General features: G+C 40.2%; 2 protein-coding genes and 1 pseudogene across 2 annotated transcripts in view; 1 reads left to right on the top strand and 2 right to left on the bottom strand.

Annotated features, from left to right (window-relative positions):
• LOC146451117 (uncharacterized) overlaps positions 1–22,638 on the bottom strand; it is a 114,156-nt gene that overhangs the window by 10,687 nt on the left and 80,831 nt on the right. The gene's annotated exons all lie outside the window — the stretch shown is intronic.
• The window catches only part of LOC146451119 (uncharacterized), a 140,852-nt gene that overhangs the window by 61,685 nt on the left and 56,529 nt on the right, over positions 1–22,638 (top strand). The window lies entirely within an intron of this gene.
• On the bottom strand, positions 12,168–13,322 carry LOC146451123 (uncharacterized; annotated as a pseudogene).

Here is a 22,638-nt window from a genome sequence, read left to right as displayed (position 1 = left end):
GTGGTTTCCTTCCCACACAGAAATTTACACTCCAAGGATAATTCCCTGATTTCTCAGTTGTATAGTCAGTACTGCACAACACAAAATTTCATTATCCCATAATTGTTGTGTTATTTCCAACTTTACTCCAAGTTAACTCTCGTGTTGCAAAGTGTAGAAAAACTGCTGGGGATAACCGGCTCCCATAACTGCCTGATGGATTTTTTTTTGGTAAAGATTTTGACAGCGACAGTTGAGGATTTGTACACAATTGTTATTTGATTCTATGTCAAACAATTTACTAACTTAATTTAAAACCAGGTACAAATGACTAGGGACTGAAAAAAAATTTTCCCTTGAATAATTAGACTTACGACATTTATTGCATTCAACATAGAAAGAACACACTCCTTACACAGATTGGAGTTGAGATTGTGTGGGAGAACCAAAGTTGATTGCCATGAATGAAAGGATATTGGGACATACATGTGTATATCTGGCAACCCCTGTAGATTTTGCAGGGGCAGATGACATCATCACCAAATTGGCAAAGGAGAGAACCTACGCTAGGATCAAGGTTATCAAACGCACTCTCTGATCCAGTTTTGATTATTACTAGTTTCCATACATGTATATACAAAGTAGCAAAAGGCATTCACAAGTGATTGTTGTTTTGACTTTACAATATCAAGAATAACAGGCAGCCAATTACTGCTGTGGTTTCTCTGAACAAAACGGTATCACTTTGCATTCTCAAAACAATGGAACTAATGTGATTGACAGGAAGTTATGAAAGGTTCATGTTTTCCTATCCCTACCGAAACAAATGGGAAAAATTATACTGCATTCTTAGATTAAGTTAAGAGCAAGAAAGACATCTTGACTCTCTTGTATATCAATATCAGTTGCATGGAACTGACCATTTAGTTTGAGTTTATACAAAAATCAAAATAAGCACACAAGAATAGCTATCAACCTGGGAATAACAGAAATTTTTAAAAATGAGGTTTTCAATCTAATTTATTGAATTAATGGGCTACAACCGTGCAATAAGAAAATATAAAAATGGCACAAAGCTAATTTGACTTGAAATATTTCTCCTGTATTCAAACATCTCCAATGCGCATCTCCCTCAAACAGAACCTAAACATAAAAAAATCATTCAATTTGACTAGAAAAAGATGAAATTTTAAATATTTTGTAAATCCCTATCACTTATAATTGGCTCGTTTTTCAATTGCTCCACGGTGTACCAGTTTGGAACGATCTCCTAGTATTAGTAGACCACATGAATTCATATAACAACACTGGCCTACTATTGTCCGTATTAGCTTGCATTTTAATATTATCTTGATTAAAGATTTCTTTAAGAAAATTGCTCCCTAGTCAGAAAAAAAACAACACTACAAACAGTTTAAAGGTGTGTATGCATACATAAAGATTTGAAGTTATCTTACCTCCTTGATTGACGGAGCTGCCGGACCTTTCGCCTTCCACCGACACAGCAAAACCCCTTCTACTTTTGACATTTAAGCTTATCACACTAACAGTTTTCCTTCAAATCTGCTGTCAAAACGGAACATCTCCACACAGTCGTGCAGGAAAAATAAGACGAGGCGTAGGAAAAATTCGATGCTTCCAAACCTGAAAACTTATGCAGAAATTAATCCTTTCTTTTTTATCCACCATCCTAATACAGGAAGATGTCCGAACACTGCTACTTTTATCCTGTTTTATCCAAATCTCTAGAAGCAAAGACTAGCAAAGACAACTAAATCGCCTCTTCGCTCGTACTCAGAGCCCGCGTTACCGTTATCCAGCGCCCGTTCCGCTGGATAAGGGTAATGCGGGCTCTGGGAACATGATTGCCGCCATTTTTTAAATGAAGAATCTAGGTACTAGGAGTCCAGGATCAGGAATCAGAAGACCTTAGATAACATAGTCTCCTCCGCAGCCGTTATTAGTGTCGTCACGCTACGCTCCGTGGGGAGGAGCGTTGCGTGACGACCACGAAGGAGACTATAGATAACAAAGACTGCAAACCAGATTTCAGAGCCCAGCGCTTTTCGCGAAAACATGGTTTGGTGGGGGTGCCAATTCTCGCGAGCCCACAAACCTGGTTCCAATCCTTGTTATTTAAGGATTATGGATTTTCCTAGGAATTTCATTCCCATTCAAAAACGCGCGTGGGCTCTGTGGACGAGATTGGGGTACAAGCGCAAAGATCAACCAATCACCAACCCTTGCTTGGTGAAAGGAAAATTAAGAAAAAATGCCCTCTGTTACAAAAAATCAACCTTAAATAATTGTGCTCTCTGTATTACCAGGAGCCGATGATCATGGGCTCCTGGTATTACATTGCTGATGGGGAGTTTGCTGCATATGCATTAAAAATATATATAATTTTGGAAAGGATGAGGAACTACGTCCATACCATAAGCAGATTTCTATAAATGCTATCAAAAAAAATTGGAGTTCCGCTTTTAGGCTTGGCTAAATATATATATTACAGTTTTCGAGTATGAGGTGGAACACTGTAATTTTCCATACCTTAGCTCATTCTAATTCTAGAGACTAAAAGGTTTTTTAAATAACCTGTTTAGAATTGACGGAATTCCGATTGACGGAATTCCGGTATCTGGGCATTGTACTACACGAGGCCTTGACCTTTAGCGCCCATGTAAGTATCTTATCATTAAGGCAGGGAAACGTTTAGGCATGCTGAGTCAAGTCAGAAACGCCATATTATCATGCACACTGCAAACGTCATATACAAGTCCTTCATTTTACCGGTCCTCGACTATTGTGATCTAGTCTGGGGCTGTTGTGGCTGGATTAATGCAGATTATTTAGAGAGGCTTCCGAGGCGTGCCGCCCGTGTATAATTATGCCAACATCAAGTAGCAACGAAGCAATCAAATACCTTTGCTATGACACTCTTGAGTTACGGCGCGAAAAGCACGTGTTGAAATAGGTAAAGCGTTGCCTTCAGGGGCGTGTTCCTCAATTTTTTAATAGGTATTTCACTTTTAACAGAGATATTGTAGCTAGAACGACAAGGCAAAGCCATCATCTATACTAGGGACATCATCTGCCCCTAGCGTTAAGTTGGAATGCAGTAAGAAGTGGTTTTATTATCATGGCTGTATTGTATAAAATCGTAATTTGTGAATTAGCTTATTATAATTTTTTTTCCTATCTTTTTCGCTTTTCTCTGCATATAATTTTATTTATAGTTTATTGATTTTTTAGCATATGACATTATTGATATATAGAGCCTCCGTTCATTGCTACCCTATTCAAATAAAGATATCATATCATGTCATTGTTTGGGGTAAAAATTGTTATTCGGTGAAAATCAGGTGTATAAATGTTTTTATTGTATTTGAAGAGGTGAGTAGAATGGAGATGTTGGGCGGAGTAAGTTTATTAGACACATCGTACATAGTGATAGAGACTGTTTAGAGATGGAGTATGTTCACAGGAATGATATTTGCTTGAACAAATAGAGGAATAGTATGAGCTCTGTACGGTGTAAAATGAATCAAACGAAGAACCCTGTCAGCAGAAGTAGGATTTTTCAAGATGCATTTGAACAGCTTGACTCCATACAACTATACTATACGACAAAAAGGGAGAATCAAAGACAGGTAGATATGCTATAAAGTAGACGTTGGAACAAACTGCTTTAGTCATGCAATGATTCCTAACGATTTACTTGTTTTCGAAGTAATATAATCAATATGATATTTGACTCAATTATTTCACTTAAGTATTTAGCTACTCTCCTATCTAAAGAAATGAACGAGTTTGTATTATAGTCAAACATTCAGAAGTTTACCTGACGATCAGTATTCTTTTGATAAGGGCGATAAATGACAAAACTTGATTTCTCAATGTTTTAAGATCATTTAGTTGCAGTTAGCCAATTGTGTAAACCAAATAAGTATCGTCAGCCAATAGACAGACCCCTGAAGAACACCACAGGCAGCTTGTTCAGGTTTAGAAATATTATACCCAACTTGAGTCGTTTGAATTCGTCCAGATAAACAAAAGGAGAACCCCTTATTGTGATTGATCCCCCTAATACCATACTGTTCCAACTTATGCAATATTAAAAGGGAATGGTCAACATTGTCGAACGCCTTTTTTTTGAGTCAATAAGCCGAGAACCCTCAAAAGATTCAGTAACCTTGTGGAAGATTGCTAATTCAAATTCAACTGGGAAGAGAGAGGTCGGGTTTACATACCAAATGCCTTTCAGTTCCTCCCCCCACCCTCACTCCTTATCCAATCCGAGATTTTAAAGTTATGTTGCTAATTATTTATAGTCTCGCATCAGTACGCCTGGTGCACACTGGCGACATGATGACATAACGACATCAAGAAACGATCAAATTTTTTTCTTTATGTCGTTATGCTAATGTCATGTTGCTTCTTCTACGTCATTATGTTATGTTGTTCAAACTTGTGACATAAAACATCGACAAAAATTTTCATTTGCTTTTGCGTGACTTCGCCCGGCTTTATATCGTTATGCCCCTAGTGTGAACCAGGCTTAAACATCAGTAACTAAAACAAATGTTAATAGGAATGTAATAACACCCTTTTACCTAAAAATCCGAACAGATGCTTAACTGACAAATTTGCCTTCAGAAAGGCAATAAAAGTATCCGGAAATTGCAAAGTGTTCTCATCGCATGCCGCTGATAATACAAAAAGAAAACAAGTTCTGTTCTGGCGGACCATACTATCCACTTCAATGAAGCCGGAAGTAAGCTTTGGGTGAAACCTAACCTAACAATTAAATTCTCCTCAGTAAAAATGGTCCTGATAACACAAAACACACTATGAGATCAACTGGCAAACCTTCACTGCTTTCTGGTGGAATATGCTGAACTACTACACTCCGTTCCGCTTGGTCTTTGGTATGAACCTTCGTTTTGGGACCATACGGCAGAACCTTGTCTAACAAACTGGTCATTTTGGGGAAAAGCACCCTGAAAATGGACGAGGCTCCTAAATTTAACGACAAGAGCGATGGCGACGGCAGTTAGATCCCAGAAAAACAAATCAAATCACCAAATCACGGGTTGTCGCTCAAAATTATCTGTATGAGCTTCCGTTTTTCTCTTCGATTTCTCTGCGCTTTGCTACTGCCCCTTGGTAAGAACTTTAAAGACAAAAAAACTTTACAAAAAGACTTTACGTTACTGAAATCTCTATTTTCGTGTACTTTCAACAACCGGGGAATACCGTAAAGGCTACGTCATTTCCTTTCTGGGAAAACCAGTAGTCGCATCTTATTTCACTGAAGCTTGCACTGCTATGGCCGCTTACGGCAGTGATACAGTTAGAACTACGGCTGGTTCAGTTCTTGTTCGAACATTCGATGATATTTGTGTCATCAACCTGACAAGTTGTCGTCGAAGTATAGTTGTAAGGGGCTTTCAAGTGTCAGCAACAGCGGAAGATCTAATTGTTCATTTCCAGCAAAAGAAGAATGGCGGTGGTGACATCGAAAGCATTGCAATCAGTAAAAGAGGAATCGCAGTTATAACTTTCGAGAAACATGAAGGTGAGATACGTTATTACGTTTCTGGCGAACGGACACAGATATATGAGGTAAACTTGGCTTTCATTCTAAAAAACGATGGCCTTATTGATTTGAATATTTAATTTCAAGGCCTCGCAGATCGTTTTTATTTATTTCGCTGCCGAAATGTGATAAACGTTTTCGTTGTTACAGACTTTCTTAATTAGTATACACATAAAAGTTACATTAAATAGAAAAAAATTAATGCACTATTTGATGTTATGCAGTGGATGTCAATTCTATAAAAGTCTGAAATTTCAGCATGTTGTTAACATCAGTCTGAGCAGACGTAAATAATAGCACATTTCTCAAGGGTGACCAAGTCGATGAAATTTGTGTAATCTTTTATCGATTGCTATCAATTTCCAGTATGAATCGATAGCTTAATTGGTATCGATTGGTTGCACATTTTTCCTGGTTCAAATTGTTCAAGCCAGCTAACGAGAACTGTACGTGCTTACCAAATATTACATCTTTGCACGTATATTGTCGATTGATTTTTCACTAGCATTTTAGTTTTTTTTGTCTTCTCAGTATAATAGACTTCTGCTCCATTTCTTTATTGTCGTCACGCCGTTATTAGCTATATTTTTTACTTTTCTTGTCACTTATTGTAATTAGTTATATACTCTACATTTATTGTCACGTTGTAATCAGCTATAGTCTTGACGTTATTGTATCCTTCTTACAAAAATTATATTAAGGCCCGTTTAAACGGTTTCAACATTTCACGGCAAATGTTGGATGAACAGAGTGTTCACATAGTTTCAACAACATTTAACATTTTCAAGAACAAAGGAAATGTTGAATGAAAGTTTTAACCAATTTAAATTTGATCCAACAAGCTTTCAACAAGCTTTCAACATTTTTTTGCTGGTAGTGTTGACGTCACGTGTTAGTATTTTTAGAAATGACGTAATGACGTCATGGTGTTAGTATGCAAATGAGGTATGGTGGTGCATGCACATAGCAAAAGGTCAAAGGTCAATCGAGACGACACGTGATGTTCATCAACAGCTTTAAATAGTTTTTCTTCTATCGTCTTATCTTTATCGTCTTAACAAGTGCAGGAATGGAACTTTGGCCAACGCGATCTTGGAGATAAGGTTGCGTAGAGTTTCTCTGCTGTCCAGCCATAGTCCACCTTTAGATGCTTTTATCATTTCTCTGACCGCGGATAGTGGTATTTTCTTGCTTCTTCGTGCCTTCCTTCTTGCAGAAATAGGTCCATCCACCGTGATTAGGGTACTCAATGCACCCAGATCATCCTTGATGGCTTTTCGTTTTCTTCTTTTTCCACCGATGGTGATTCTGAGTTATGTTCTTGGAGAGGTAGGACCGGCTACTAGGGGAGTGGTGCTCAAGGTTTGTCGTCGTTTTCTTTATATTCGTCGCGGTGCTTGTGGCCGTCTGTCAGCTTCGGCCAAGGCACTCATCAAATCGTCTGGATCTGGGTCGGATCCTATGGTGGGAATGTCACTCATTTTATCGATGTTGATGATTTTTCATGCTGGGTAGATACGTCAGGTTGCGTCCAACTGTCCCAATCAGAAGAGGTTTCCAAATCTTGTTGCATATGACGAGTTTTGTTTTTAGTGTGACTCGTTTATATAGTCAGTAAAGAATGACAGCAACATATCAATAACATCAACTTTTTTTATTTTACAAAATAGCAACCTCATTATCTTCAATATCGTGATGTCCAACGATTGGTACGATTTCTTTAAAATCAAATGAAACGGCATACATATCACTTTTCCAAAAGTAATTTAAAATTTGGTCCATTTCACGTTCTGTTGCTCGTTTGAAATGTCTCGACGCAGCGGTTAAGGATATGCTGATAAACAACAGCAGTGGTGCATGCACTTCCTCGACTCCTCTTGTGACGAAAGTGAACAAAAAGACTTCCAAAAACCTTTTCATTGCAGCAGTGTTAAGCGGGTAGCAAATTGGACTGAGAAACATGTTCGGAAAAAAAGAGAGAAGTTGTCTTTTAGTCTATCCATTCGACTTCGGAAGATGGATATGCTATACTATAGATTGTCTGTGAGCGAGGCACTGATGTTCCAGCGGTTAATGGAATGACGAGTCAAATTAGTTTGGTTTGCAATGATGATGTTTAAATCATGTAATCGTCGAGGAAGTAGAAATGCTAACAAGCGATCGCAACCAGTGAATAATTCTGTTGGTCTTCAGTGAGCTGCTCTTGACAAGGTCAATGAGATAGAAACGAACGTTACTTCTTGATCCCAACATTCTTCTCGACTTATATAGTGTGTCGAACAATGCATCGTTGAAAGCAGATAGTTCGAAGCATGAAATAGGGTTAACATCTCTGAAGAAAACCGTAGGAATTATTTTACTGCATGCTCCATTGCACGTTACCATTGAATGGGCCACTGAGCTCGAGAGTGTTGGTTTTTGAATGAAATCTTATATCATAACGTCTTATGGTATCGCGTGAATTCGTGTTTTGACGAGCACTAGCTAAAGCGAACTCATTGGTTGCGAAATTTAAATGAAAACAGCAAATAATTAATAAGACGGCTCGGCAGAGAAACAAATTGATGACAAGTCGTATATTTTAAGTTGATCTCGCCCACTATTCTTTGACTCGAAGGTATTGTAACGCTCATTCCAAGGTCGATGCGTTCGATGTTTTGTTTCCCCCAACTTTCGTGACTCAATCCGAAGCGTAATGATCGGAGTAGAACCACGACTTGAACGGGTAGAAAACGTGCATTTATCTGAAACTGAAAACGAAATGGATCAATGATCGATGGTTGTGAAATCGTATCGTTGATTAATGGAAAGAAAAAAGTACGTTTGTTTCAAACATCACATGTACAGTACATGTCAATTATATGAAATACTCCAACGGGAAGGTTGCTGTCTTGGTACCATTGTTCCACGAGAATGTTTATCGTGTTTACTCTTCCTGGGAGTATGACACTGAAAAACTGATGTGCGAATGGAATGGAATATGTTTTGTTCATAATATGTTTTGGATAATCAAATCGAGTTGACGATGGTTTGACAAATTAAAATCGACAGTAAACGAAGAGTTAAAACGCCTACGTCATCGAGTGCCAAATCATAGTCTGGTTGAAGTGGGAGCGGTATCTGTGGAAACGAAAACGAATCTGTTAGCTTCTGGAGCGTTTTACGTACACATGACGCAAATGAAGTAAAAAAAAAATGAAATAAAATAAAAAATTAACCACGACAACAAAAAAATGAAATGAAAATAAATAAAAATAAAAATAAATATTTAGAAATGATATGAAAATTATTCGAATGACAAATCCACTCACTTGTTCCATTTCCCTTCTGGGCAAATTGACATGCAGCAAACGTTCCAAGCGTGCCACGATTTTAGCATTGGTGACGTTTTCTAGGTTTGGTGTCTGGATCGGGTTTGCAATCGGTCCAGACTCTTCTTCCATGTTTTGTTGTTGGCAGAGCGGATAAGTATCATGATTACGCTTCCATCTTCTGAAGCAATTCAAATGCAAGATGCAAGGGATTCACTACATTTTCTCAAGGATCGCAACAAGACCGGTTAGGTTGACATTGTTTTGTTTACAATTACAAATAAATTAAAGCTTGTTAACAGTCGCTTTTCCTCGGTACTTTGGCATTGCTGATAGTTTGTTTTTACTTTGTCTACATAATAACTTGATGTTCATTATGCCTTATCACTGGAATATAAAATAAATGTGCGGTTGTATTAATCAGAACTGAATACTAAATCGGGCCTGCATTTGTAGCTACTTTCATTTGTCTTGGAATTTGATCGCCCTGCTAGAATCCTGTTTGTTTGTTTTGTTTTGTTTTATTTTGTTTAGTTGGCGTGTTCTCTTCAGAGCTTAAAAATCTCGTGATAGGAATGAACGAAAGAAGACGACAACATGCACATTGGGGATCTTCTTATTAGCTTTAACGGTAAAATAATAGCGGGACGAAATAGCAACCTTGCGTCGTGTACACGTACGTGGTACTGTAGATATCTGCTGGGCACGGGTTGTCGCTGGATCCTCCGTCAGACACACACTTTTGTCGCCATTTCAGCCGGATACTCACGATGATGATCTGCTCACAGTTGGTGGACCTCCTTCTTTATAGGTGGTCATGATGCCGCGATTCTACGCCTAGCAGCCGTTTGTCTTTGATCGAGGATGTTTAAATGTAAACTGATAGCTAATATTCCCTTTTAAAAAAATAATGAAATACTGTAGATGAGAATTCTTGTGTGATAAAATTGTGGAATTGGGTACATTTATTGGTTAGTTGGTGGAAAATTTAAAAGAAGTTATTTTCATTGATTGGTTTGAGGAAAATTAAAAATAGCTATTTTCTTTGTTGTATGAAATGACCTATTACTTGGAAAAATTTATAATTCACATATTTTAAGGGTGTTTGTTATTTTCTGAGAAGAGAACACCTTTTGTTATTTTCCAAAAACCAAGCAAATAAACATTGGTTACTGTTCAAAGTGTAAAGTATAATGCAACAAGTTCTTTTAGAAATGCAAAGAGTTATCACAGTTATTGTTTGTCGAGTACTGACAGAAGTACATGTAATTAACTTTAGCGCTGTTTGTGATCACAGAATAAACAGTTTGGTGAATATACGATTTCATCGTCTTTAACCCTTTGTTCAAAAGTGAAGTTGTCCCAAATGAGTATGTCTGTCACATTTTGTAATGGGTGTAATTTTAATAAATAATTTAAAAGTTATTTTCTTCCTTTGCCAATTTTTTTTTCATTTCTTTCTTGGAACAAATGTGCGTTCTTAATCACAAGTTGTCTTAAGTTTGCATTTGGTTCTCACATTTGCTACAGTGTGCAATGTTGAGTAAAATTTGTAAATATCGTGCAAACATGAAGTTTGATTTATGTGCAACTATGACCAAAGTGAAGCAAACATAGCGTTTTACCTCATTTGTCCACCCTGTTAAACCATTTTCCTTGAAGAAAATGTCTGATTTTACTCACCGGCTTTTCTTTGCTTGCAAATGTCGTGCAAACATGAGATTTGATTTATGCGCAAATATGACAAAGTCAAGCAAACGTAATATTTTACCTCATTTACTTCCCACGTAATGGTTTATATTGAATATTGCGTAAATGCGGTATTGCTTGTAAATGTCTTGCAAACACGATATTTGGTTGCAAATATGTAAACGTAAAGTTTTTACATCTTTCTCATTTTTGCAACGATGTGTAAACATCGTATAAATGCGGTATCTGCCATCTTTGTTTTGAACGCAAATCTCGTTCAAACATGAAGTCTGGTTTGCTACTTTTGTAAATCGATTTTTAGTGCACTGAGAAGAATGTTTTGAAATCATTCCATCCTTTGATGACCGTTCCTTTGGTGACGATGGTACTGTTCTGGAAAACGGATCAGACGATCATTCCGATGGCCATGACCAATAGAGAAGCTCCATTGAGAAAACCGTGACAGCGTCTTTAAAATTATAATACATCATGCGATGACAACACCATTGCTTGTGATAGAAACAGTAAAGTGAATCTAATGTTTGAAGTAACTCTCTGCCAACAATTGGATCCTCCGTCAGACACACTTTTGTAGCCATTTCAGCCGGATACTCACGATGATGATCTGCTCACAGTTGGTGGACCTCCTTCTTTATAGGTAGTCATGATGACGCGATTCTACGTCTAGCAGCCGTTTCTCTTTGATCGGAGATGAGGAAGGTGATGAATAGAAGTGGAGGGTGTGGGAACCCATGTTCTCCTTCCCCGGCCACCTCGTCCACCTCTGGCAGTGGTTCTTCTTCGCCCACGTCCACGTACTCGTCTGCTAGGAGTTGCACGCCCAGGTGCTCCTAATCGACTTGGACTTGGGGGTGTCCACGGTATAGTGGGATTAGGATTAGGTCTCCTTTGTCGTGCAGGAACCCTGATTCCGGCTGGACGAACGGTGAGTGGTGGTGCTGGTGGAGGTGTGGGAGTGAGAGAGCCAAGTCCTGCTGGAGTGTAGGAGAGCGGATCAAGGTCAACGTTAGCTTGTGACAAGGCATCTTGAAGGATATCTCTCGTAACAGTTCTTTTGCGGCATTAGTACCACCAGTAACAACCCTGGCAGGATGAAGTGGCGTGTAGATTTTCCTCACTCTACGGGGTGATAACATATCTTCAGGTCCTCCCGTGGCGCCCGAAGCAAAGTTTCTGGCTCGCTCTCACTGCAAATCCATGTCCAACTCAGTGGGTTTTGCTTCCATTCTTTTTTAGATTTCTCCTCCAGGTCCTGCACTTCTTTTTTCTCCTCGAATCTCTTGCTCTCGACGAGTTTCAATACGTTTTGGAGAAGATATCCTATGCACGGATCCATTAATCCGATATGGTATGACAAAACTTTTTGGTAAAGGTGTTTTTCAGCTTTTTCGAACAGAGTTTGCACTGGTTCTTTAAAGTACGCTTCGTCGACTCTTCCACGTACGGTATTTTCTCTTCCCATGGTCTGTTCCATCCATGTCCTCCGGAGACATGTTTTCGAGATACGCCAAATATGTGTCTTGCAATATCTGTTCAAAGGGGACAATTCTTTGACGTCCCACTCTTGCTCAGTCATCTCCATCGCGCCCGTTCTTGTAACAACGCGTCCATCCTTCGACCTTCAAGATATAGCTGTAGAGTCTGACGTCATCGGATGACGCAGGATAGCAAAACGGACGTGACGTAGCATGATGAAAAACGTCAAGCACATCCTTCCAATTGGAGGAGAAAGATTGCAATAACAAATGTCGAATACCCAATCCATCTCGAGGCTTTTTGAAAGCTACGATGTAATGATCGTTGTGCAAAATGCTCTTGGCATATTTGCCGACAGGAAACATGTCTTGAAAAAGATACAAGATCGTGATGTTTCGATGATGGGAATGTTTCGTGAACAATTCCAAGACGGGCTTTCACTTCCCCCTTTGTCCATCAAGTCGTCCATGACCAATATAAGACCTTTGGGAAACCATTTGGCTAAGTCGCTCAACTCTGAAATACCCTCGTGAAACTGAATGCCCTGCTTTTTCACGCGTTGAAAGCCGTCCTGCCATGATCCGTAACAATAATGGATGGCATTCGGAGGAGATTGAAACAAATCCAAATTTGTGTAACAGTAATCTTTCCGTAAAATGGGTTTTACCGCTTCCGGAAGGACCCACCATCATTATACTTGAAGGAGTATGAATACGAAACTCTCGGCATCGATTCATGACTGACAACCAACAATCACATCAAACGTCTTTTATTTGATAAAATTGCTTACAGTGGAGTTTACAAACGTGGTTCCAACCGTTTTCATGAACAATCAACTATTTTAAAATTTGACCCGCTACATAGTCATTCATCACATAATCGTGTTTCGAGAACTGATTTCAAAAATCTGACATGGTATATAATCTCGCTTTGGCCTTGATGAAAAACAATGCATAATGTCCACAACTCTTGCTGTTCACTTTTTGGATACTCTGGCCATTGCTCACGACGAACTTCCACTGTCTCAACCAGGCTTCCAGAGGTTTGGCTCCGTAAATCTCGATAGGTAATCCGTAACTGTCCATCACTTCACAGACATTGCCTTTAGTCCAGAGAGCCATCCACTGTTCTCCCGATTTCCCTTTCTCGTCCGTATTCACGATATAGGCACACTCTTTGTGACTTGGTTTTGGACGGTAATCCATCGCACGGCGAGGCTCCTCGATAAGAAGGTTTCTATAGGGCATCTTCTCCGGCCAAGAAATACAATTGCACGTTACTCAAGGCTGCTGATTCCATCTTTTTGACTTCTCTCGTATATGTTGTACTTCACAGTACCAAACCAATCTATCTCCAGCAGGTTTTCAAGCTCGCCGTAGATCGTCACGGTGATGACTTTGCCGGGCGGTGCAGCGAACTTTAATTTAAGCTGTAAGTCTCCACTCTTTCTTGGGTTCAGATTCCTGGAGTCAGCATCTCGGCTAGCCACACTGTCAAACATTAATAGGGAACAGTTCTTGCCTTGCTCCATATCCGAGTATTTCAGCATGGTAGGAAGGTTCTTTTTTTCTGGCACCATTTGCTAAACAAATCTGAAGAGACCGAGTGGATCTCTGCTAACATTACCTCCGTTCAATTCGAGTGTTTCTTAGGGGTCTTTTTCTCCCCTCACAATTTGCTTGATGGTTTCCAAACCGAACTTTTGAAAGGCAAAAGGATAAAAGTCTTTGTCTCCATTGAAGGCTTTGGCATCCAACAAACCCTCAATCATTCGAACGTGAGTCCTTCCTTGAAAGATGTTGTTTTCTTCCCAACTATCTGTGTTGCCTGATTTCTCCTCTTACCACAGGATACTCAGCATAAGGCTCTTCCTGTCTTGCTATAGTAAGAGTCTTGTAGAGGTTAGAATTCAATCAAAGCTGACACACAATGAATCTGATTTCGATGCCCTTGGGCAGCAACCGGATGGTCTTGTGGTTGTTTGCAGTGACTTGAGTTCTCCAGAAATTGGGATCATTGAAGTGGAATTTGATCTTCATTTCCGTTTGCAGTACCACGACTTTTCCGTATTAAACACTTCCAGATGTGGTCTGAACATCAACCACTTCTCTTTGATGACATAATCCGCGGTCGCTGTTTCCAACACACCTCGATTGGTTTTCTCGGCATCGGTGTGAGTGGCATCCTTGAGATCGTCTTTGTCGCCACCACTACCTCCAATAAACTCCAATCTGGCTGGTATGTCAAAGATGTTGAACCATCCTTGGGGTACAAAGATAGTTTCTCCTTCATCTCGGTTGTAATTGAGGGGGTTTCAAAAAAGGCTTTGTAGGCGTAGGCGTCTGTTTGGGAACAGATCAAACACTGTTGAGTCTCGCTGAGGGAGACTTGATGTTTGATGAGCCAGGTTGTTGACTTTTCATTGTCCGCGGCCACGAGATTACTACCATCCGTGTACTTGAGTCTCAGTTTCATTTGGAAATAACTTCGGTTCAAATCCCCGTAGTCATCCAAAGCAGCAACTACTTATTCCATCGGAGTGATGCCGGTGGTAGTAGAATTGATGGTAACCATACAGTAGCTATTGAAGGAGATATCCGTGTCGGGCACTTTGAACAAGTCGAGGCTTGGGTTGGTTTCCAAATAGGACCGCGCATGAGCGACGGTAGCGTCCCTCATGGTTCAAAAGCGAGTTTTGCGTTTTTGTTTCTGTTTTCACTTTTATACCCTTTTTTGAGTTAACGTATGATGTCATAACCAGGTGGTTGGACCACCTCCGACGAAATCCAACCACCGAGTTAACTTATCCTCTTCCTCCTCTTTCTCAACCTCCTTCGTGGTCTTCCTAACAACAACCCTCCTCTCTGAGTGGGTCCTTTCTCGGACTTAAATCGTCATGGAATGGAACGAATGGGTCTAATCTTACTCCAAAAAAATGTTTGTGGCCCTTTTGGCAACTTCTCTGCAGAGTACTTGTTTCGCTTTCCATTTGCTGCCCCGTTTGAATCCTTTTATAGGCTTTGTTGGGAGATAAGAGATACTCCGACTGCTTTTCAATCCGCTCAATCCACCTTAAACTCCACCCACTTTTCAACACTTGTTGTAGCATTCTTTTCAGATTTCCACCATCTTGCTTTTGGCGTTCAGATTTGAATCTGTTTAAGCTACCTCCTCTCAAGCTTCCTTTTGGAAGTGCAGTGTAAAAACACCCTATCCAAAGTTCACAATTCACACGTTTCCGATTCTGCTACCTTTTTTTCTATCTATTCCACGATATCGTTCGTGATCGCTATGTACTGACTGTGAAGCGGTTCAAAGTGAGCTGAACCTCTTCCCTGCCTTTTATATTGTACTTCGTGGAGGAGACATCCTCGTAGGACCGCCGACCACTGCTCGAAAGGCCTTGTTCAAATTTACTACTGCTTTTAAATTATTGCTTCAAATTGGGCCCCATTTTCACGGCCTTGGTACGGTTTTCCTCGTGCTCTTCGATGATCCATCTCATCTTTTTAACCAGCTTGAAACCAAAACTAATGGAGGGACGTTTCGAGTTGCTACTCAATTCAACACTCGTATTGGAATTGTCGATCAGTAACTCGTCTCTGTCCGTCCACTTGAATATAATGCACACATTATTTCATTGGTATTTTGCAGATCACTGCATTGTACGGCGCCTGACAGACGCTTTCAGTCGTATCTGTTCACCTTAAGATGTCATCAGGGACACGCCATCTGTAACAGCGGCGCGAATCTCAATGGTATTCATTGAACCGAGTTCCAGTCCTGTTTTGGAGGCCTTTGTAGGTTCCACTGGCCGGTCAAAACAATGCCATCCTCGTTGGGATATGTCAACGGAGAGAGACTCACTATTGAATCGGGTTAAGAAATGCTAGCCATTCCTACTTTTCATCCATCCCCCATCAAAAAGAAGGGATTTGCCGACTGATTTTTGAAAATGTTTGCAACGTTTTTCTGAAAACTCGGTCAGATCGGCTTCACTGAGAACAGTCACATAGAAATCATTCATGTCGCTAAAAAGTCTCTCTTGAAATGCAAAGTGTCGCTACACTCTCCGTTTTCAAAGTTCAGCTGGCTGTCCGTCGGTCTCCACGAATTCTGTTTCGATGATTTAAAAGAAGGCTTTCCGTAAGGCCTTTTAGTGAACTTTCTCGGGTTCGAGATGAAACGTATCGCTTCCGTTCTCCCTCTAATAGGGAATGACGCTTAAGATATCCTCCGTCTTGTTTCCCACGATGCCGCTGATCACCGCATCGGAAACATGTACAACACCCGATCGTTGACTTGCCAGTTGGCACGAAATGCCTCGTTCAAGCGGATGAATCTCCAGTTAGCAAACACGCTCAAGTGGATGAAATTGCCATCTACCTTCCAATAAATCGTTCGATTCACACTGTCAGTCACGTCCAAAACATCGGGAATTTCATCCTCGTACGAACTCATGATGAGATTCAGCCCTATTTTCAATCTTCCATCGTCGTTCTCGACGAACAATTTCATTTGTAAGGCCAATGTCGTGCTGATTCTGAAAGCAATCTATCAATCTTTATTTATACTCACTCTTGCTCATATATAAAATTACAACAAAGAAAATATTACAAGTAATAATTGGAGTACTGGCTGCCTGGAATAACCATAGGGGCTAGCGAGGCCAAGCAGCCAGTTGACATCAGTATTAAATAGAAGTAAAATACAGGTCAGTAAGAAAGCTAAAGCACAAATGCACACACAAAAATATGAATACAAAACAGTAATATAACAAGAGCACGCGATAGCTATGGCAACTAATAACAAGCTATATATTAAACTATAGTAGAAAAAAACACTAAGGCCTGGAAAGGTGAGGAAACGTAACAAAAAATTTACAGGTAATTCGGGAAACAACACAGCTGCTAGAAAGAGTACAAGAAACTAATGATCTTTAAGAAGATCGCTTTTCATTGATTCTTTAAAGTTTGAAATAGAGAGGGTTTTTGAATCCTCGCTAACTGAGTTCCAGACTTTGGGGCACTTAAATCTTATATGGAATAATCCATAATTTGTTCTTACCTTAGGTAAAGAATAGAACATATTCGAAGCACTTCTCGTATTATAATTATATCTTTTATTGACTTGTGAAGAAAGTATCAAACACAAATGAAAAGCGTCTACTGTGACTGCAATACTAAAAGAGACAAGGTCAGGCAGTTTAACAATATAAAAGTGTGCATGAAATTTAGAGAAAGTCATCGCTCGCATTGCTCTCTTTGGTAAAATGAGCAAGGGCTGGGTAGTACAAGAATGCGTGTTACCCCAAGAAATAAGACCATAGGTTAAAGGGGAAGTATCATGGGTTTTTTTTACCTCTTTTGTTAAAAATGGTGAAATAAGACCTTCACGTTGCTACAAAATAATTCTACAACAACTTGAGGAGAGAAATCAACTCAATTCTTGACAGGACCAACTCGTACTCTGTTCTAGCGCATTTTGGAGACAAAAATACGAAAACTTGAAAAACATTAGCCTAACAATTTTCAAGTTTCAATCCATTCCGACCTACTCTGTCTCTGGCCAGGGCTACTAATTGACAGTTTTATTGCACTGGGGTGATAATTTATAATACAACTAGACAATTATTTTTTGTTTCTGTTGTCAGACAAAACATTTTTGGGTTTTGAAATGACATCAAATTTTCATGATACTTCCCCTTTCAGAAGGGATATATTAAGGCATCATATAATTTAACCAAAATATCTGAATTCACATAATAACGAGGTTTAGAAAGAATCCCACTCTTTCGCTTACTCTTTTTAGCAATATAGCTTACTTGACTTTTCCATGACAAATTAGAATCTATCATAGATATTAGATATTTTATTGAGTACTCTTGGTTTACGTTTATGCCATTTAATGAAAGGGTAACTTTCTTTGTGGAGGGTAGAAAATGACAAAGTTTGACTTATCAGGAGAAATAGAACGAAAGTTAAATCGAATAAGTGCATTTAGACTAATATTTAGGCAATAAATGCAAGGAAACGGTGGTTTGTTTCAGTAATATTTCGGTATAATTCTATATCATCGTCAGACTAGGTGAAAATGCGGTAGCTAAAGTTTAAATACTAAAAGGGTGGTAAATTAGCATCAATAGGCACGTGAGCATGAAATAAGTACAAAACAAAAAGAGAAAAACTGTCATGAGAATAAGCAGAGTTCTCTGCTGACCTTCAAGCCATTGTTCAAGGATGGCGATGAACGTTTTATGTGATAGGCTTCTTTGTATAGAAGGAGGTTACAATTGTCGTCACTGTCAATTATTTTTGTGTTGCTACGCACCGTTGCGGTGAAAAATTATTTGGTGGTCGTAGAAGGTGGGCCGGTCTTATTGGAGAAAATGTCTGGTAAATTATACAGGCCTTGAATGTGTTGGATATTATCACACTGTCGAAGATGTTTGTATATAGCACTTTCTTTATCCGTGAGCGCGTGTCCTTGTGTGCGAGTAAATAGAGTTCTGTTCGTTTTGCCGATTGTCCCGGCTGCTTAGCAAGTAATTTAGTGGGAGTAGAGCCAGATCTGGATTTAAGATTGACAAGTTGTCTTATCCCCTTCCAAACTTTCTTAGAATCAGATATATTTACATGGAAATAATTATTATAATAATTGTTTTTACTTTCTTTTCATAAGTGATTAATTGGTTAGGTCCAAATCCAGTCAAACCTGTTTCTGACCAATCGCCTTATATATGACCAAAAATGGTAACCTTTGGTCAGCTCCTTTTATATAAATGATTCGGTTTTGGATCCATTTTCATTCCATCATGGAACAGTCGGAAGACCTATGGAAACCCCTCTGGGTGACAGCTACACTATTCACACAGGGGAGCCTTGGAACAGACTCTATTGCTGAACAATTTGCAAAAGAATTAGGAATGAACGTTGTCCTCAAGATTCCTCCAGGACATCCGAGAAGCAGAACCATTACACCATTAAGTGAGTTGGTGCTGAGTCAAGCAGACGAAATCATAAATCGTGCTGCTAACATTCTCGAAAAGTCAACTGCCTTCACAAACAGTTAAAAAGCTAATCTTCTCAGAAGAAATCTCTTCATCCTCTCAAAATCCAAGGCCGTGTACGCTTTTGGTCTATTCGAAGATCCACATGACCCACACACCCTCAGAGATGCAAGTGGCTGAACTGTTCAATTGGCTTTGGAGATGTGCAAGAAGCCTGGTGATTTCAATAGGGCTCCACCAATCATTTTGTGTACGACATGTACCACAAAGCTTGGTTTCAATCCCCACCTGTCTTCATCAGATCTGATGGCACCTTCGGTTGAAATTTTGTTTTCAAGCGGCTTCATACTAAACCCTTGTTAGACAAACAGAGTGCTGTAGGGAGGGGCTCGAAACATCGACGAAAGTACAGGAGAAGAAATCTCGGCTTCGTTCGAGAGAACCGCCAAGGAGATCCTTCAGTATTGCAAACAACTTCAACTGGTGACCAAAAAAATTGTAGGAAATGTCTCCTCCCTCCTATCCAATTCAGTCAGAGGTAAACAAGGTATCACCATGGGCAGAAAAGTGACATTCAATGAAGAAGTAATCCTTTACCACAAGTGTTGGGAACTATTTTCATGGCCAAGAAAAAACCTCTCACCACAGAACAGGAAATACGACGAAGAAATTCTCCGTTTCAACAAAAATGAACATTCATGAAACAGTGCATGCATATCCGACACTTGGCACGCAAATCTCCAAGAGAACCCAGACAAGCCAAAAGACAAAAAGTGGAACTGTAAATACGTAAAAGACACTTTACTTTGTCGATGAAACATGCTTTTAATGTCCAAGATTTCCTCGTCTTATATCATTTTAAACTGTTCAAACCCAGAGGGAAATGACATGAATGGAAGGTTCTGGGATCCATCACTCTCTTGTCAAACACGAACTGATACCGCTTGATTTCCGTTTCTGTCAGAAATCTCTTGTCCCGATTATCTCTCACGATCTTGTGGGGATTCCACACGGGGATGTCTCTGGTTCGACAGCAGGTGCCGAACTTCCTTCATCGCGTTGTCGTGATGCACAACAAAATTCAATTGTTCCTGCGCTTTGAGGCGGAATCTTCTCACTTTACACTCCACTTTGCCTTTCTTGATTCGATACCCATAATTCTTAGGTCCAGCAGCTGCAAATTCCATGATGACATCGCCCCCCTCCAACTCGTCGGTAAATTGACCCAGGTAATTTCCCAAAGGTAAAAGCGGGTTGACCAGGCTTCCAAGCGTACACGATGGAATCCGTGTCGAGAAAGAGCACCTGTTCGACGTGTTTGATGCCCTCGTACAATTTCAATCTTGCCCAACAAGTCGTGCAACAGGCCACGAAATGTTAACTTGACGGGATCGCATTCCACAATGTTGTTATAAACCACTTCCAACATATCTTCGGTAACCACTGGTGACAAATTGGTAAAAGTCATGGGTGGACGTCAAGGCCTCCACTTGACACTTGTTACTTTGTTGATCACATTTTTTTCCAAAACAAATTCAGCATTATCTTGGCCAAAGATCGCATTGCAGGGTCCTTTTCGATGTTGCTCTTGTCCCCTCCTTTTGTTCATAGGCTTCCACGTTTCTCCTTCGCCTCACCCACGTCCGATGACCAGCCCGAAGCATCCTGTTTGATCGGAAAAGTGCCACACTTCGTGGACGTTTACGATGACGTAACCTCAAGCGCGTTCCTCTTCCATGTGAGGGTAGCAATAGGTTCTCTGGGTGATTGGCAACAGTAACTGAGCCTCCACGCACACTCTTCACAGGGGAAACGTCAACTTGCTTCCGCATCGATAAGGTAAAATGGCAAAATGCAAGCTGTAAAGGGACAAAAAGGTACATTTCACCTACCCGAAATACTCCGTCAATACATCCAGTTGTCGAGCACTTCCAGTTGCGTTGTGATGGCAGGATGACGTGCTGGTAAAATGACGTGTACAATGACGTGTAATCCACGTACCCAATCTTCTCTCCTTCCTCTTCTTGGGCGCGTCGATACAACTGCACAGCATTTGTTCTACCTCCAAAAAAGGCATCTCTAGGTTCCAATCTAGTCACCAACTCTAACCGGTTCGAAAACTCTCTCACCTCCTCTTTTCCTTCTTAAACTGATTCCATTGGTCCTCCAAAATCACCTTAACTACATACCCAGCCTCCTCGATGGCTTTCAGTCTCTCTATAGTCCGTTGGTACACTTCCTGCAAAGTGTTATTCCTGCTTGCGATGACGCATCTGGTGATGGGGAAGGTCATAGGACACCTATGATAAAACCCGAGAAACTCGTACACTTTGTTCGTGAAACGATCGAATCCATCCACGTACACTTGGTCCCCTCAGTTGCCAGCATGCGTAATCCGGTCTTCTGTTCTGCTGACCTGGGGCTCGCTTTGTCTCAAATAGTGTTCTTTGCAATACAACCACCCTAGCGCTGCTTTAGAATGGGCTTTATTTTACCATGCCAAACGCGAATGGGTTCAGAGGCGATAACGTTTTGAATCAAACACATCTTTCTGTAATACACATTACAAGCAGAAGTGATGTAGAGGCAATGGGACATTCGGTTGAACTTGGCCACCTTTTCAAAATCCGCTTGGAACTTCATGCATCTTTCCTTCAACAATCTCACATCCGATTGACAATTGGCGACCAGTTTTTTCCTAAAATCAAATTCGTAGCCTTCCTCTCGTCGTGCTTGGTGCCACGCTTCAAATTCCTTCCCTCTAGATGTCGACATGCCTTTTTTTGGGTCATAGTAATCTTGGGATGGCACTTCACACACGAACGTTTGGTTTTCTGTCGTGTTAAGAAAATGAGGAAAAAATCCCTTCTTCAATTTCCTTGTCTAAATGCTTTCATAAAACACGAGAGGGGCATTTGCAAAAAGCACATGGGGTCTATGAATTTCAACTTGTCCACGCTCATGCTGAGAATCTTGGCTCCATTCACAATTTGGTCGGGATAAATCTTCTGTTTGTAAAATTCGTCCAGCACGAAATAACTATCGTATCCTTGAAAATTGTGTGCCACGCAGATCACCATCCGTTCCGCTTCGTCATCCTCCAAGCAAGGCTCTCCCACCGAATCCAAGAAACTCTCCACGCAGTTTTCCCCTTCGATCACAAACTGTTCATCTTCATCGTACCTCTCTGCGCAAAGGAGATTGGCCACGTTCTCACCGTGTTCTTGACGGGCCTCAATGTCAAAGTACACAAACAATGGCGGAGGCGGCTCTCTGTCTTCTTATTCGAAATCAGGATTATTGGCTGCCAGGGTTTGCACACCACGCTTGCGCTTTGGTTGATTTCTCCTCCTCTTCTTCTCTTCATCTTCCATCGGTTGCAAATAACATTGGTGCGTGTAAAGATTTGAATATTCTTTTTTAACAAGGGCACGTACATGGGAAGATGCAAATTAAGTCTATTGTAAGTACGACTTCACGCAGAGATTTAATCTTTGTGGTTCCTTGACGCATCTGTAATCTCGTTCAATATGTCATAGAATGAACGGCTCATG

The sequence above is a fragment of the Pavona decussata genome, unplaced genomic scaffold, assembly GCF_977016875.1.
Source record: "Pavona decussata unplaced genomic scaffold, jaPavDecu1.1 SCAFFOLD_396, whole genome shotgun sequence".
Taxonomy (NCBI): domain Eukaryota; kingdom Metazoa; phylum Cnidaria; class Anthozoa; order Scleractinia; family Agariciidae; genus Pavona; species Pavona decussata.
Note: the sequence above shows the minus strand (reverse complement) of the source record. Positions and strands in the feature narration are given on the sequence as shown.